The 12932-nt window shown below is 37.5% G+C and overlaps 1 protein-coding gene across 2 annotated transcripts in view; it reads right to left on the bottom strand.

Moving 5' to 3' along the window:
• CDH19 (cadherin 19) overlaps window positions 1–11773 on the bottom strand; it is a 97675-nt gene extending 85902 nt beyond the window's left edge. For both annotated transcript variants that reach the window (XM_034762551.1, XM_034762552.1), the window contains exon 1: window positions 11606–11773. The gene's annotated coding sequence lies outside the window, so the exon portion shown is untranslated. The remainder of the gene's footprint in view (window positions 1–11605) is intronic.
• Window positions 11774–12932: the final 1159 nt, after the last annotated feature.

The following is a 12932-nucleotide window of genomic DNA, read 5'->3' as shown; positions in this document are numbered from 1 at the left end:
CCCAGCCCAAGATCAGTCAAGCAAAAATATGAGCTTTATGCCAACTTTGCACCCCTCCTTTCCCTTGTTGCCAATATTTATGCTAATTATGCCAAAATACTGGCAATCAAATAACTGATACCTAAAGATCAGATATCAAATAGGATTTTCCAGAACACAATATTCAAATAATTTTATGGATGGTGGAAATGAGATCTAGGTTCAATTCCCCCTTCTCTGCCAGAAGGGGAAAAAAGAATTGAACCACCTCTCCAAGGAGTACTCTAAGCATTGAGTTATGGGATATTCTGAGCTGGGGTTCCCCTGCTGAAGGTGTTCCACTGTGGATAAATAATGAAAGAGTGACTGGAACAGAGGGACTGGGCCCAGGGTCTCCCATCTCCCAGGAGGGTACTCTAACCATTGGACCGCAGAGTCATATTTTCTCTCCCCTCCCCCCTGGATAAATACTTAAATAGTCATCTAGTCTATCCCCATGCTAGTGAAAGATTTCCTCCATTATATTACCTAATGCTTTATCCAGTCCTACTTTAAATGATTCAACTATTTTTTTAGCATCTGATTCCGATCTCCTTCCTCAAACTGCATATTTTTTTATTATTTAAGTAGTCCCACTTACCTCAGTGTTTATAATAATATTAAAGAAGACCATCTTTTTAAAGAATGTTACTGTGAAATTAAAGTTTAATTCTGGGTGTTCCATATATATATGGTATAAACTATCTCAGGTAAAGATGGATGAATCTGTTCAGACAAATAAGAACGGGACAAAAATGTTACCCAAATCCAACTTTTTTTTTCCAGCTTGGGAGAATGTTTGGTGATTTTATATATATATATATATATATATATATAATTATGTTGGCTACATTATTTCCTAGCTTGGTCTAGTATCAAATGGGATAGTGCTACAGTGAAAGAACTGCAGCGTTTCCAGTTGGCTGAAATCAATGGAAATTCCTCTATGAAGCCTGTTCTCAGAAGATTTCTAGCTCAGTTTTAAAACTGAAGATGTTCAGATAAGATTGGGATAAACAGCTGATCTCTTGGATGTTTTTTCCTGAATTGAAACTCTAAAAAAATCAACGCTTCGCTTTTCTCAAGTATCACAAGAATTGAAAAATGTCTTTTTGGACAAGACTAAAAATCCTTTAAGTCTCTGTCTTTTCATGTTCTTATTTTTCAGCGTGTGAAAGAGTTTATTATGTTAGTGTCTCATGCCTGTTTATTGCAATATTTCCAGTGAATCACAGCAGATTGTTATGCTTTGGGAACTTGCTGCTCAGACTTGTGCTGGTGGTTAGTTCAACCCCCTGCCCCAGCAGTCCCCAAGATCAGGAGTATGTGAAAGGAAATATATCCCTCTCTTTGCAGAGGTATATATGGAAATATCCAAAAAATTCAACAATGTGTCCTCAACACAAAGTTCCTCACCATAAAAATTCCTGCTTTCCAAAATTCAGTTATCAAATTATCTTCATAAAGTCACGGGAGTTGGGCCAGCAGATAATTTAGTCACAGCTATCTTTATGTAAAGTGTATACTTGCTACTTTGACATTTGTATTTGAACATTTATGATTAACTAAATTGGACCCCATAGTGATATAGACTATAATTTTTTTTAATGCAACACTTTGTGCTGCCTTGTTTTGGTTTGGAACAAAACGGACTTAAACAGGTAAGACACACTGTTTCTTTGGTTGAAAACCTGCTGTCATTTTGGAGAGACTATCTGATCCAAACTATAGCTGAAAAGGAAAGCAAGAATCTGTAGTTTATGGCAACTTGACAGTTATTCACACTTCCACATTACTTTCATGTCCAGTTTGTATCATGTGTATCGAGACATTATTTTAAAGATTCCTTGGACACTTCATATATCCTGCAAGCCCAATACTTGCAAATGCTGTATCTCACGTGGTGTGAGACCTCACTTTATATTCTCTCTTATCTCCAGGATGAACTGTTTTATTTGCTGGGGGAAAAAACATATTGCCTTCAGCTTAATTTCAGACTGTGGGATTAAACCAAGGACACAAATGTAATTGGAAATGTCACTTAAAATCCCTCGGTGCAGTGACGTTCTTTAAAATTCCATTATATTCTTATGTCTGAATGGGAAATTGCTGGTTCAGGGAACTCCTACTATTGCTAGAGACCACTGGAAATTTTTCATGGAGATATAAGAGTTGCTGTAAAAATGCCTCTTGCCTCAGTTTACATAGTGATGTTACAGCTGTGTTATTCACATTATTGCTTAGTTGTTCCAGTCATATATTTTGTATAAGTAAAATAATTCAGATCAAAAATATATGCAATGTACCTGGAAAGACTTGGGGAAAATATGTGGAGGGGTTTTCTATAAATTATGAGACCTCTAGTATTGTCCAAGTGTAAACAGTTTGCTAACTGGGATCAAACTGCCACCACATTATTCCTAAGAGTGAGCAGTTACTTGCAAAGATAGTCCCATTGACAGTAACAGAACAACTTAGGTAAGTAACTGCTCACAAATGTGAAAAAAGGGCTCGCAACCTGACCCCCCGGATAAGCATCTCAGGGTTCACTGAGCTTCCATTAAAGATATGGTTACATGCAGCTTAGAACACCACTATCTATTATCATATTTTTATATACCTTTCTTACAATACTCCCTATTTTTATATAACTGTACTTCAGGTTCATGTCTCATTTTCCCTTAAGCTTTCAAAGGAGAAAAGCCTTTCACAAAAGGAAAACTAAATGATTAAAGACTGAGCTAAGGAACTGAAAAGCATAATATTTTATACACAAAGCCCTACTTATCTTATGCTGTTCAAAAAGGCCTTATTTTATAGCATTAGCATATTTCTCAAATGTACACATGAAAAGTTGAACCATCATCACAGTCTATCTCCATGTGACATTTCCAAATGCTTTTTATATATTTCATGGGTCAGTTTCTTTATGAAAATAACCCTGCACATCAGCTATCTAACGATCTGGCCTTTTGAAACCAATTCAATTTATATGTTACATTTGTTGTTGGGGGGAAAAACAGATACTCACCCATATTTTCTTTATGTATACTGGTTATCATCTTCTTAATTTGTTTGGAACTCTTTTTATTTTCCAGAGCTGTACCATGGAATACCATGAATGAAATAAACAATGCTAGCTTGCCCACCTTATGGGGTTACCCTTAGGGCCAAAATATGGCCTAGCTAACATGGTTTCACTGGTGAGTGTTAAGAGTTTAAGGAGGGTGGAAGGAAGGAAGGGATAGCTCAGTGATTTGCGCATTGGCCTGCTAAACTGAGGGTTGTGAGCTCAATCCTTGAGCGGGCCATTTAGGGATCTGGGGCAAAAATCTGTCTGGGGATTGGTCCTGCTTTGAGCAGGGGGTTGGACTAGATGACCTACTGAAGTCCCTTCTAACCCTGACCTTCTATGATTCTAAGTGTAACCTCTGCCGCTGGACAGGGAGTGGGTGGAACCTTTAGCACTGCCTCCCAACATGCTGCCATTATGGGAATATAATCTGCACTAGGAGGACTAGTACAGATTACTTCCCCAGACCTCATGCATGCTAAAGTGCATAGGGGGGGGACTTGGAACTAGACTGTGTCACAAGTTGGTACCTGGACTGCTTCTTGTGGAGCTTGGAGACAAAGCCACAATTTAGCCCTCAATCACTAATATGGAATTTTTGAAAACATGAAATTATGTATGCTACAAGTGGGCCTTAATAAGAAATGTTGGGATCCTTATTTTAAAGCATTATTGAGAATTCAACAAAAAGAAAGTATAAGAACTTAAAAGCAGGAGAAGCAGCAGCAGAAATCCAGTCACTGAAAAAATGTTGGTACTTTAATTGATAATGTTTTCTATCTCCTCCAAGTAAAGAGTCATTTTGTATAAAGAGATTGTGGCCATTTCTAGTGTTCTAACACTCTGGGAAAAGAGTTCAATTTTCCACAGGCCTAGAAGACATATTGTAGCTGAATCAATTTCATAGTGTCAGAAGAGGTAAAATGAAAACTTTTCATCTTTCAACATTCAAAAGGGAACTCTTTTTGCTGTTTTGTGAATAACCATGTTAATGTTTCTAGTGGTATTTTTTAGGGATCAATCCTGTTACTACTGAACTCAGTTTTGCTACTGACTTCAATGCGAACTTCTACTAGTATCCCTGGAATTCAATGTATTGGCAGGATTTCCATAGACTCATAGTTTTATTTATTTTTTTTAAGGCCAGAAGGGACCATAGTGATGATCTAATCTGCAGAACAAAGATCAAAGAACATCACCCAATAATTTCCCCATCAAATCCATAACTTCTGTTTCAAATATAGCATCTCTTTTAGAAAGACATTCAGCCTTGACTTAAACACTGAAAGTGATGGAGAATCCACCACATCCTTAGCTAAGCTGTTCCAACGATTAATTCCCTTCACATTTTTCATCTCCATTCTGTAAAGTGGCTGTGTTGGAAAGGTGTGCTGGTACCCTATGCTATACTTGTGCAGTTTTGTTCCTTGCAGTCTAGAGGATTTAAAAACTGCAGATTGTATGGTGGTAGGTGCTATATAAATACCTGCAGTGAATAAATAAATTAAATATGGCCTATACAATCTATATGACTGAGGGGAAAAAGATTACAGTGCCATTTTACATTTAGGGTTGTTACTCATTTTTAATACATTTGTAGGAATAAAATGTTCAGTTGAAATGACCATGAGGAATCTAACTTCAAGATAAAAGGACTTACAATTGTTATCCGCACCAAAAGTAAAATCCCTGCAAACTGCATGGAAACTTTTTAAAGACACCATAATAGAGGCTTAACTTAAATGTATACCCCAAATTAAAAAACATAGTAAGAGAACCAAAAAAGAGCCACCGTGGCTAAACAACAAAGTAAAAGAAGCAGTGAGAGGCAAAAATGCATCCTTTAAAAAGTGGAAGTTAAATCCTAGTGAGGAAAATAGAAAGAAGCATAAACTCTGCCAAATGAAGTGTAAAAATATAATTAGGAAGGCCAAAAAAAATTTGAAGAACAGCTAGCCAAAGACTCAAAAAGTAATAGCAAGGTTTTTTTTAAGTACATCAGAAGCAGGAAGCCTGCTAAACAACCAGTGGGATCACTGGACAATCGAGATGCTAAAGGAGTACTCAAGGATGATAAGGATGATAAGGTGGAGAAACTAAATGAATTCCTTGCATCAATCTTTACAGTTGAGGATGTGAGGGAGATTTCCAAGCCTGAGCCATTATTTTTAGGTGACAAATCTGAGGAATGGTCCCAGATAGAGGTGTCATTAGAGGACGTTTTGGAATGAATTGATAAACTAAACAGTAAGTCACCAGGACCAGATGGTATTCATCCAAGCGTTCTGAAGGAACTCAAATGTGAAATTTCAGAACTACAAACTGTAGTCTGTAACCGATCATTTACATCAGCTTCTGAACCAAATGACTGGAGGATAGCTAATGTGCTGCCAGTTTTTAAAAAGGGCTCCAGAGGTGACCCAGACAATTACAGGCTGGTAAGCCTGACTTCAGTACGAGGCAAACTGGTTGAAACTATAGTAAAGAACAAAATTGTCATAGATTATAGATTATAGGACTGGAAGGGACCTCTAGAGGTCATCGAGTCCAGTCCCCTGCCTGCATGGCAGGACCAAATACTGTCTAGACCATCCCTGAAAGACATTTATCTAACCTACTCTTAAATATCTCCAGAGACGGAGATTCCACAACCTCCCTAGGCAATTTGTTCCAGTGTTTAACCACCCTGACAATAAGGGACTTTTTTCTAATGTCCAACCTAGACCTCCCTTGCTGCAGTTTAAACCCATTGTTTCTGGTTCTATCCTTAGAGGCTAAGGTGAACAAGTTCTCTCCCTCCTCCTTATGACACCCTTTGAGATACCTGAAAACTGCTATCATGTCCCCTCTCCGTCTTCTCTTTTCCAAACTAAACAAACCCAGTTCTTTCAGCCTTCCTTCATAGGTCATGTTCTCAAGACCTTTTATCATTCTTGTTGCTCTTCTTTGGACCCTTTCCAATTTCTCCACATCTTTTTTAAAATGCGGCGCCCAGAACTGGACACAATACTCCAGCTGAGGCCTAACCAGAGCAGAGTAGAGCGGAAGAATGACTTCTCGTGTCTTGCTCACAACACACCTGTTAATACATCCCAGAATCATGTTTGCTTTTTTTGCAACAGCATCACACTGTTGACTCATATTTAGCTTGTGGTCCACTATAACCCCTAGATCCCTTTCTGCCGTACTCCTTCCTAGACAGTCTTTTCCCATTCTGTATGTGTGAAATTGATTTTTCCTTCCTAAGTGGAGCACTTTGCATTTGTCTTTGTTAAACCTCATCCTGTTTAACTCAGACCATTTCTCCAATTTGTCCAGATCATTTTGAATTATGACCCTGTCCTCCAAAGTAGTTGCAATCCCTCCCAGTTTGGTATCATCCGCAAACTTAATAAGCGTACTTTCTATGCCAATATCTAAGTCGTTGATGAAGATATTGAACAGAGCCGGTCCCAAAACAGACCCCTGCGGTACCCCATTCGTTACGCCTTTCCAGCAGGATTGGGAACCATTAATAACAACTCTCTGAGTACGGTTATCCAGCCAGTTATGCACCCACCTTATAGTAGCCCCATCTAATTTGTATTTGCCTAGTTTATCGATAAGAATATCATGCGAGACCGTATCAAATGCCTTACTAAAGTCTAGGTATACCACATCCACCGCTTCACCCTTATCCACAAGGCTCGTTATCCTATCAAAGAAAGCTATCAGATTGGTTTGACATGATTTGTTCTTCACAAATCCATGCTGGCTGCTCCCTATCACCTTACCACCTTCCAAGTGTTTGCAGATGATTTCCTGATTGTCAGACACATAGATGAACATAATTTGTTAGGGAATAGTCAACATGTTTTTTGTAAAGGGAAATCATGCCTCACCAATCTACTAGAATGCTAGAGGGGGTCAACAAGCATGTGGACAAGGGGGATCCAGTGGATATCGTGTACTTAGATTTTCAGAAAGCCTTTGACAAGGTCCCTCACCAAAGGCTCTTAAGCAAAGTAAGCTGTCATGGGATAAGAGGGAAGGTCCGCTCAGGGATTGGTAATTGGTTAAAAGATGGAAACAAAGGGTAGGAATAAATGGTAAGTTTTCAGAATGGAGAGAGGTGTCCTCCACGGCTCTGTACTGGGACCAGTCCTATTCAATATATTCATAAATGATCTGGAAAAAAGGGGTAAACAGTGAGGTGGCAAAATTTGGATATGATACAAAACTACTCAAGATAGTTAAATCCCAGGCAGACTGCAAAGAGCTACAAAAGGATCTCTCAAAACTGGGTGACTGGGCAACAAAATGGCAGATGAAATTCAGTGTTGATAAATGCAAAGTAATGCACATTGGAAAACATAATCCCAACTATACATATAAAATGAGGGGTCTAAATTAGCTGTTACCACTCAAGAAAGAGATTTGGAGTCATTATGGATAGTTCTCTGAAAACATCCACTCAATGTGCAGCGGCAGTCAAAAAAAACAAACAGAATGTTGCGAATTATTAAGAAAGGGATAGATAATAAGACAGAAAATATCATATTTCCTCTATATAAATCCCTGTTATGCCCACATCTTGAATACTGTGTGCACAGGTGGTGACCCCATCTAAAAAAAAAGATATATTGGACTTGGAAAAGGTTCAGAAAGGGCAACAAAAATTATCAGGGGTATGGAGCATCTGCCATACGAGGAGAGATTAATAAAACTGGGACTTTTCAGCTTGGAAAAAAGATGACTAAGGGGGGATATGATAGAGGTCTATAAAATCACAACTGGTATGGAGAAAGTAAATAAGGAAGTGTTATTTACTCCTTCTCATAACATAAGAACTAGGGGTCACCAAATGAAATTAATAGGCAGCAGGTTTAAAACAAACAAAAGGAAGTAATTTTTTCACACAACACACAGTGGAACCCCTTGCCAGATGATGGTGTAAAGGCCAAGACTATAAGAGAGTTCAAAAAGAACTAGATAAGTTCATGGAGGATAAGTCCATCAATGGCTATTAGCCAGAATGGGCAGGGATGGTGTCACTAGCCTCCGTTTGCTAGAAGCTGGGAATGGGCGACAGGGGATGGATCACTTGATGATTACCTGTTCTGTTCATTCCCTCTGGGGCACCTAGCATTGGTCACTGTCGGAAGACAGGATGCTGGGCTAGATGGACCTTTGGTCTGACCCAGTATGGCTGTTCTTATGTTCTTATCTTATTTACCCAGAGCAGCAGGATGTGAGCTGTTCCTTAAGGGAATTAGGAAACAATAGAACAAAGTTGAGTTAGCAGAGGAATTTTAGCCTTGATAGAATTGAATTTTCCTAATAATAAATGCATAGGGCTAACGCTTCTTCACACCAAAGTCAAATATTGTGTTTCTATTGACTTTAATGGGAATTGGATTTGACTTATAGCATGCAATAATTCCATATCAAACACAAAAACATTTTTAAGTTACAACGTCAAACATTCAAAAGTGAGAAAATGCCAAAACTAAAGTTGCCTCTGCAAAAAGAGTTTGTGAGCAAATAATTAAGGATTGTATAATAATGTACAAGGGGACAGAATTGAGGTTGTTTGGGCAACCTTATTTCTGGCATTTCTTAACTTGATTTTGCATCCTTAAAGACAAACCAAAAAAAAAAAAATGTAGATTTTTAAAATTCCTTACGCGATTTAAAAAAAAAAGAAAAAAAATCACTTGGTAACAACTTCCCACATGAGTCATTAGGAGGGTTTGATTTATCACTTGACCTAAATGAGTAATAACTCAATCAACTGATAGAAATAGTATGTTATGATCTGTGTACATCAGTCATTTGAAGGGGAAATGACACATATTTTGCCAGTTGGTCACACAGTTGTTCGCTAGACACCAGCACAATGCTGAGAATCTGGATTCCTGGAGTCTATTCCTGGTGCCTAAGGAGTGATATAGTGGTTAGAGCATAGAGTGAGAGTTATGGATTTTATAAGCTTCATTAACAAAAAGCATTCATTTACTCAGGCCTTATTCATTTGTGTCTTTCAAAGGAAGTATGTAGGAGTAATCCCCTTTTAAAGACACCAGAGCTAATTGCATATATTTCTCATATTCATTCCTATAGGCAATATGTTTAAAGGAATGACATATAAGTCTGCCATATTAGAAACTTGGGTTGTATTTCCAATTCTGCCCAGTGCAAGATCTTCTGCAAGCTCTCTAATCCTCAGCTACTTTCTCTGTAAAATGGGGAATGTGATGTTATTCCTAATATAGGGGCATGAGGCCCTATCCAGTAATAAGGGTTGTGATTAATGCTAGTAACCTGGGGTCTTGGCTCCAAGTCCAGTGCATCTTCTTCTAGGCCAAAGATTATTTTCTTGGGATAAAGGTGTTGGGAGAATAGCAGTAAGTGGAGAAGGAGGTAATATTTGGTTGAACTGTCCTCCTGGCTAGAGCTCTAGCTTTGTGTAGTGTAGGTATTCACTAAGGAAGGCTCCGTGAGGTCTGGGAACAAGGTGCAGTGCAGTTGTAACATTCACAAAATGAAGGGACAAGTGTGGAACAAGCTCTACTGCACATGTGGAAATGAGATTTTCTGTGGCATATAACCCTGACAGATCTCCATGGTCTTTCTTGGGGACAGAATGAATCTCTCCAGTCTCAGCATTGCCCCCTTGTAAATTTCAAATTCCTGCTTCAAACCACATAGACTCTAAAGAGGTTTGCAAAACTCCTTATATTGTACTAATCACATTCTTGGTAATGGCCAAACATTTTTTGATCAAACCTAATAAAATAAAGTAAAATTGAACTTGAGACAGAGACTACACATGGAAAATGTCAGCCCAAATAGTTAAAATTTGTTAAAGTTACACGCAACTGAAAGCACAGCATTAAAATGAAAAGTGGCAACCTTAACTATAAGCATCAATCCAGCTCCAATTATTAAACATAACATATATTGACTTTTTATTGAATATAAGTGAATATCAAAATTTATTGATCTTGGTCAATATTTACTGAGAATTTATTGATCTGAGTGGTAGTCACTGAAATAGGAAGTCATTATTGTGAGATAGTTTCTGAAAACTCTAAACATTGGTCTGCGCAGATACGAAATCAATACTAGCATTTCATAGAATATCTGACATAGCTAAAAATAGTTTAAATTGCAGTTCTAATAGTAATCCAAATGTACTGATTTGTTTTATCCTATTCTATTATGTATGGCTCTCCTCAGTGTATTGTGATACCCCAAGTGATATTAAACTCTTTCCACTCCTCCCTTAATTAAAAACATCTCCATGCATGGATTTCATTGTCCATTAGTTGGTCATAATTCTGATGAATTAATTAATGTCAGAAAAGGCAATAAAAACAGAGCTCTGTAGGCACACATACACCACAATATCTGTCTGGTTCAATCACGTTCAACAGAGATATGCCAAACTTTTAAAAATACATCTCTGCAATCATAGTTGGTTGAGTGCACAGACCAAATTCTGTATTTAGTTATACTAGTGTGCATCTTAAATGATTTCACTGAAACTAAGTGAATTTTTGTATATGAGAGCAGAATTTGTCTCCAAGTTACCATATATTACAGTGGTGAAATAATCACCCATATCTGTTTCATAGAACAAGGATGTTTAAAGTTCAACACACTGGTATATATTTTGCATTGAAATGATAATTTTTCAACTGTTAAATACCTCTTTTTTTCTGATTGTTTTCTTTAGTCCAGTCTAATCTCAGAAATGTTGTACATGAAAGAGAAACAAAATACCCCACCAACATTCTTGGAAATTTTACTTCTCCTGGCTAATAGTAGATTTACAAAGGAAAGCTCAGTTACAATATATTTATGGTATACTGCACTAATGTTTGAACAATCTTATTTTTCTGGCAAGCACCGTTTTACATGTGAGATCTAATAAAAGCACAGGAATAACTTTCTGCAGCCTGAAAGGCATTCTGATTGTCAGATATAGGATTATAAAGTGAAATAGGATCAGATATGTGCATGTACAGCATAAGAAACTAAAAAGTTTCTTATTGCTGCAGTAGGATGCTGAATTGTGGAACCGATAACACTTCTCAGTCTTTCTGCAAGACAACAGGAAGCTTTTCTCTCATCTCTATAGGGTCACAAAAATTGTGAACACATTAAATGAAAATGTCCTGGATGACTATGGAGTAGATGATGTTTTCATAAATTGTCAGGAGAGGATGCCTTGCAGGAACACAGATTGATAATCAGCAGGAGAATTCTAACATGCAAGGTACGCAAAACAAGTGTAGTAAATGATTCAATCAGGTGAATCAGAGTAAATAAAGTCAAGTTTCCAACAATTACAAGATTTCGAGTATGTTTTGAGAAAACAGTACCGAAGCAGAGCCCTGCTACTGAAGGGTTTTTGAGTGGCTTCTGGTTTTGCATTTATAGGTCTTTCAAATGTACACTAGAGGCACCCAGTTGAACCTTTTTTATTTGATTGGTACAGATAATGAAGAAAAAATATCACAAACTTACCTGTGAGACCTCTGGGCCCTCCTAGCCTTAAAGGAATGGGTAGTATAAAATCAGTTTAAACATCTGATGGAGAAAAGGAAGGAGTTCTTTTTTAACTTCTCAGCCTCCTCCTCAGAAAATTTGAGAAGTTACAGCTTCCTGCCAGTAAAAGACACTTGTGCTTTTAGTTTTGAAAACTCACAGTATGTCACTGCTTACTGCGTGCTATTTTCAGTGCCGGGAGTAAAACTATGAACACAGGCACTTTTGTGCTAAACATCATAAGGCCCCTCTGAAGTTCACCCAGAGTCCAGAATTAAAATGCAGAAGGATCCAGCAAGTAAAATACAAGCTTGTTATTTTCTATTTTCTAGTGGAAAAATAAAGTACTTCTTGGCATGTAACTGAAGTGGTAAGAAGGTAATTCATCTTGCATCAGATTATTTCACAAGTGAAAGGGACATGCTGTCTGTTTAGAGAGTAATCGGGAAGCAAATGATAAATTTAGAGCAGTCACAAAAATTATATAAAAGAGGAGCGGGTTTCAGCAGTCTGTGTTTTGCTCTCCAGCAATGACTTTACTGAATCTTTTCCTTATTTCTAAACAGATATGGTACTGTAAGGAAACCATATCCATAGTATAGCTTTATGTCTTGTCTCATGTTTTCTGACACTTTATGAACTGACTCATTTTATCCTCCTTGTAACTGACTAATAAAGCTAATTTTGACCCTTAGTTTTCACAAAAAAGAAACCAAAACAAACCCTAGTCTACCATAAAAGAGAATATAATTTGGGATGTTAAATTATAAAAAAAAATAATTGCACTTAATTGTGAGATTAAAATATAGTAGTGATTAATCAGTTTTAATTGTACTATTAAACAATAACAGAATACCAATTTCAATTTATTATGCATGTTTTTGGATGTTTTCTACATTTGCAAATATATTGATGTCATGGCAGGGGTCTACTGTAAAGCACCTAACCAGGAAGATGAGGAGCCTGAGGCTTTTCTTAAATCAACTAACAAAATCATCCAAAGCATGGGACTTGGTGTTGATAGGGTATTTTAACTGCACAGACAGCTGATACGGCAGGGTAGATTATCCAAACCAGCTCTTGGAATGCATTGGAGATAACTTTTTTTATTACAGATGATGGAGAAAGTGACTATGGGTGAGGCTCTTCTAGATTTGATTCTGACAAAAAGGAGGAACTAGTTGAGAATTTAAGGGTGGAAGGCAGCTTGGGTGAAAGTGATCACGAAATGATAGTGTTAATGATGCTACGGTATGGTAAGAGGGAAAGCCGCAGAATACAAACAATGGACTTCATGGATGCAGAC

This window comes from Trachemys scripta, chromosome 2, assembly GCF_013100865.1.
Source record: "Trachemys scripta elegans isolate TJP31775 chromosome 2, CAS_Tse_1.0, whole genome shotgun sequence".
NCBI lineage: Eukaryota > Metazoa > Chordata > Testudines > Emydidae > Trachemys > Trachemys scripta.
This window is presented reverse-complemented; position numbering and strand designations above follow the sequence as displayed.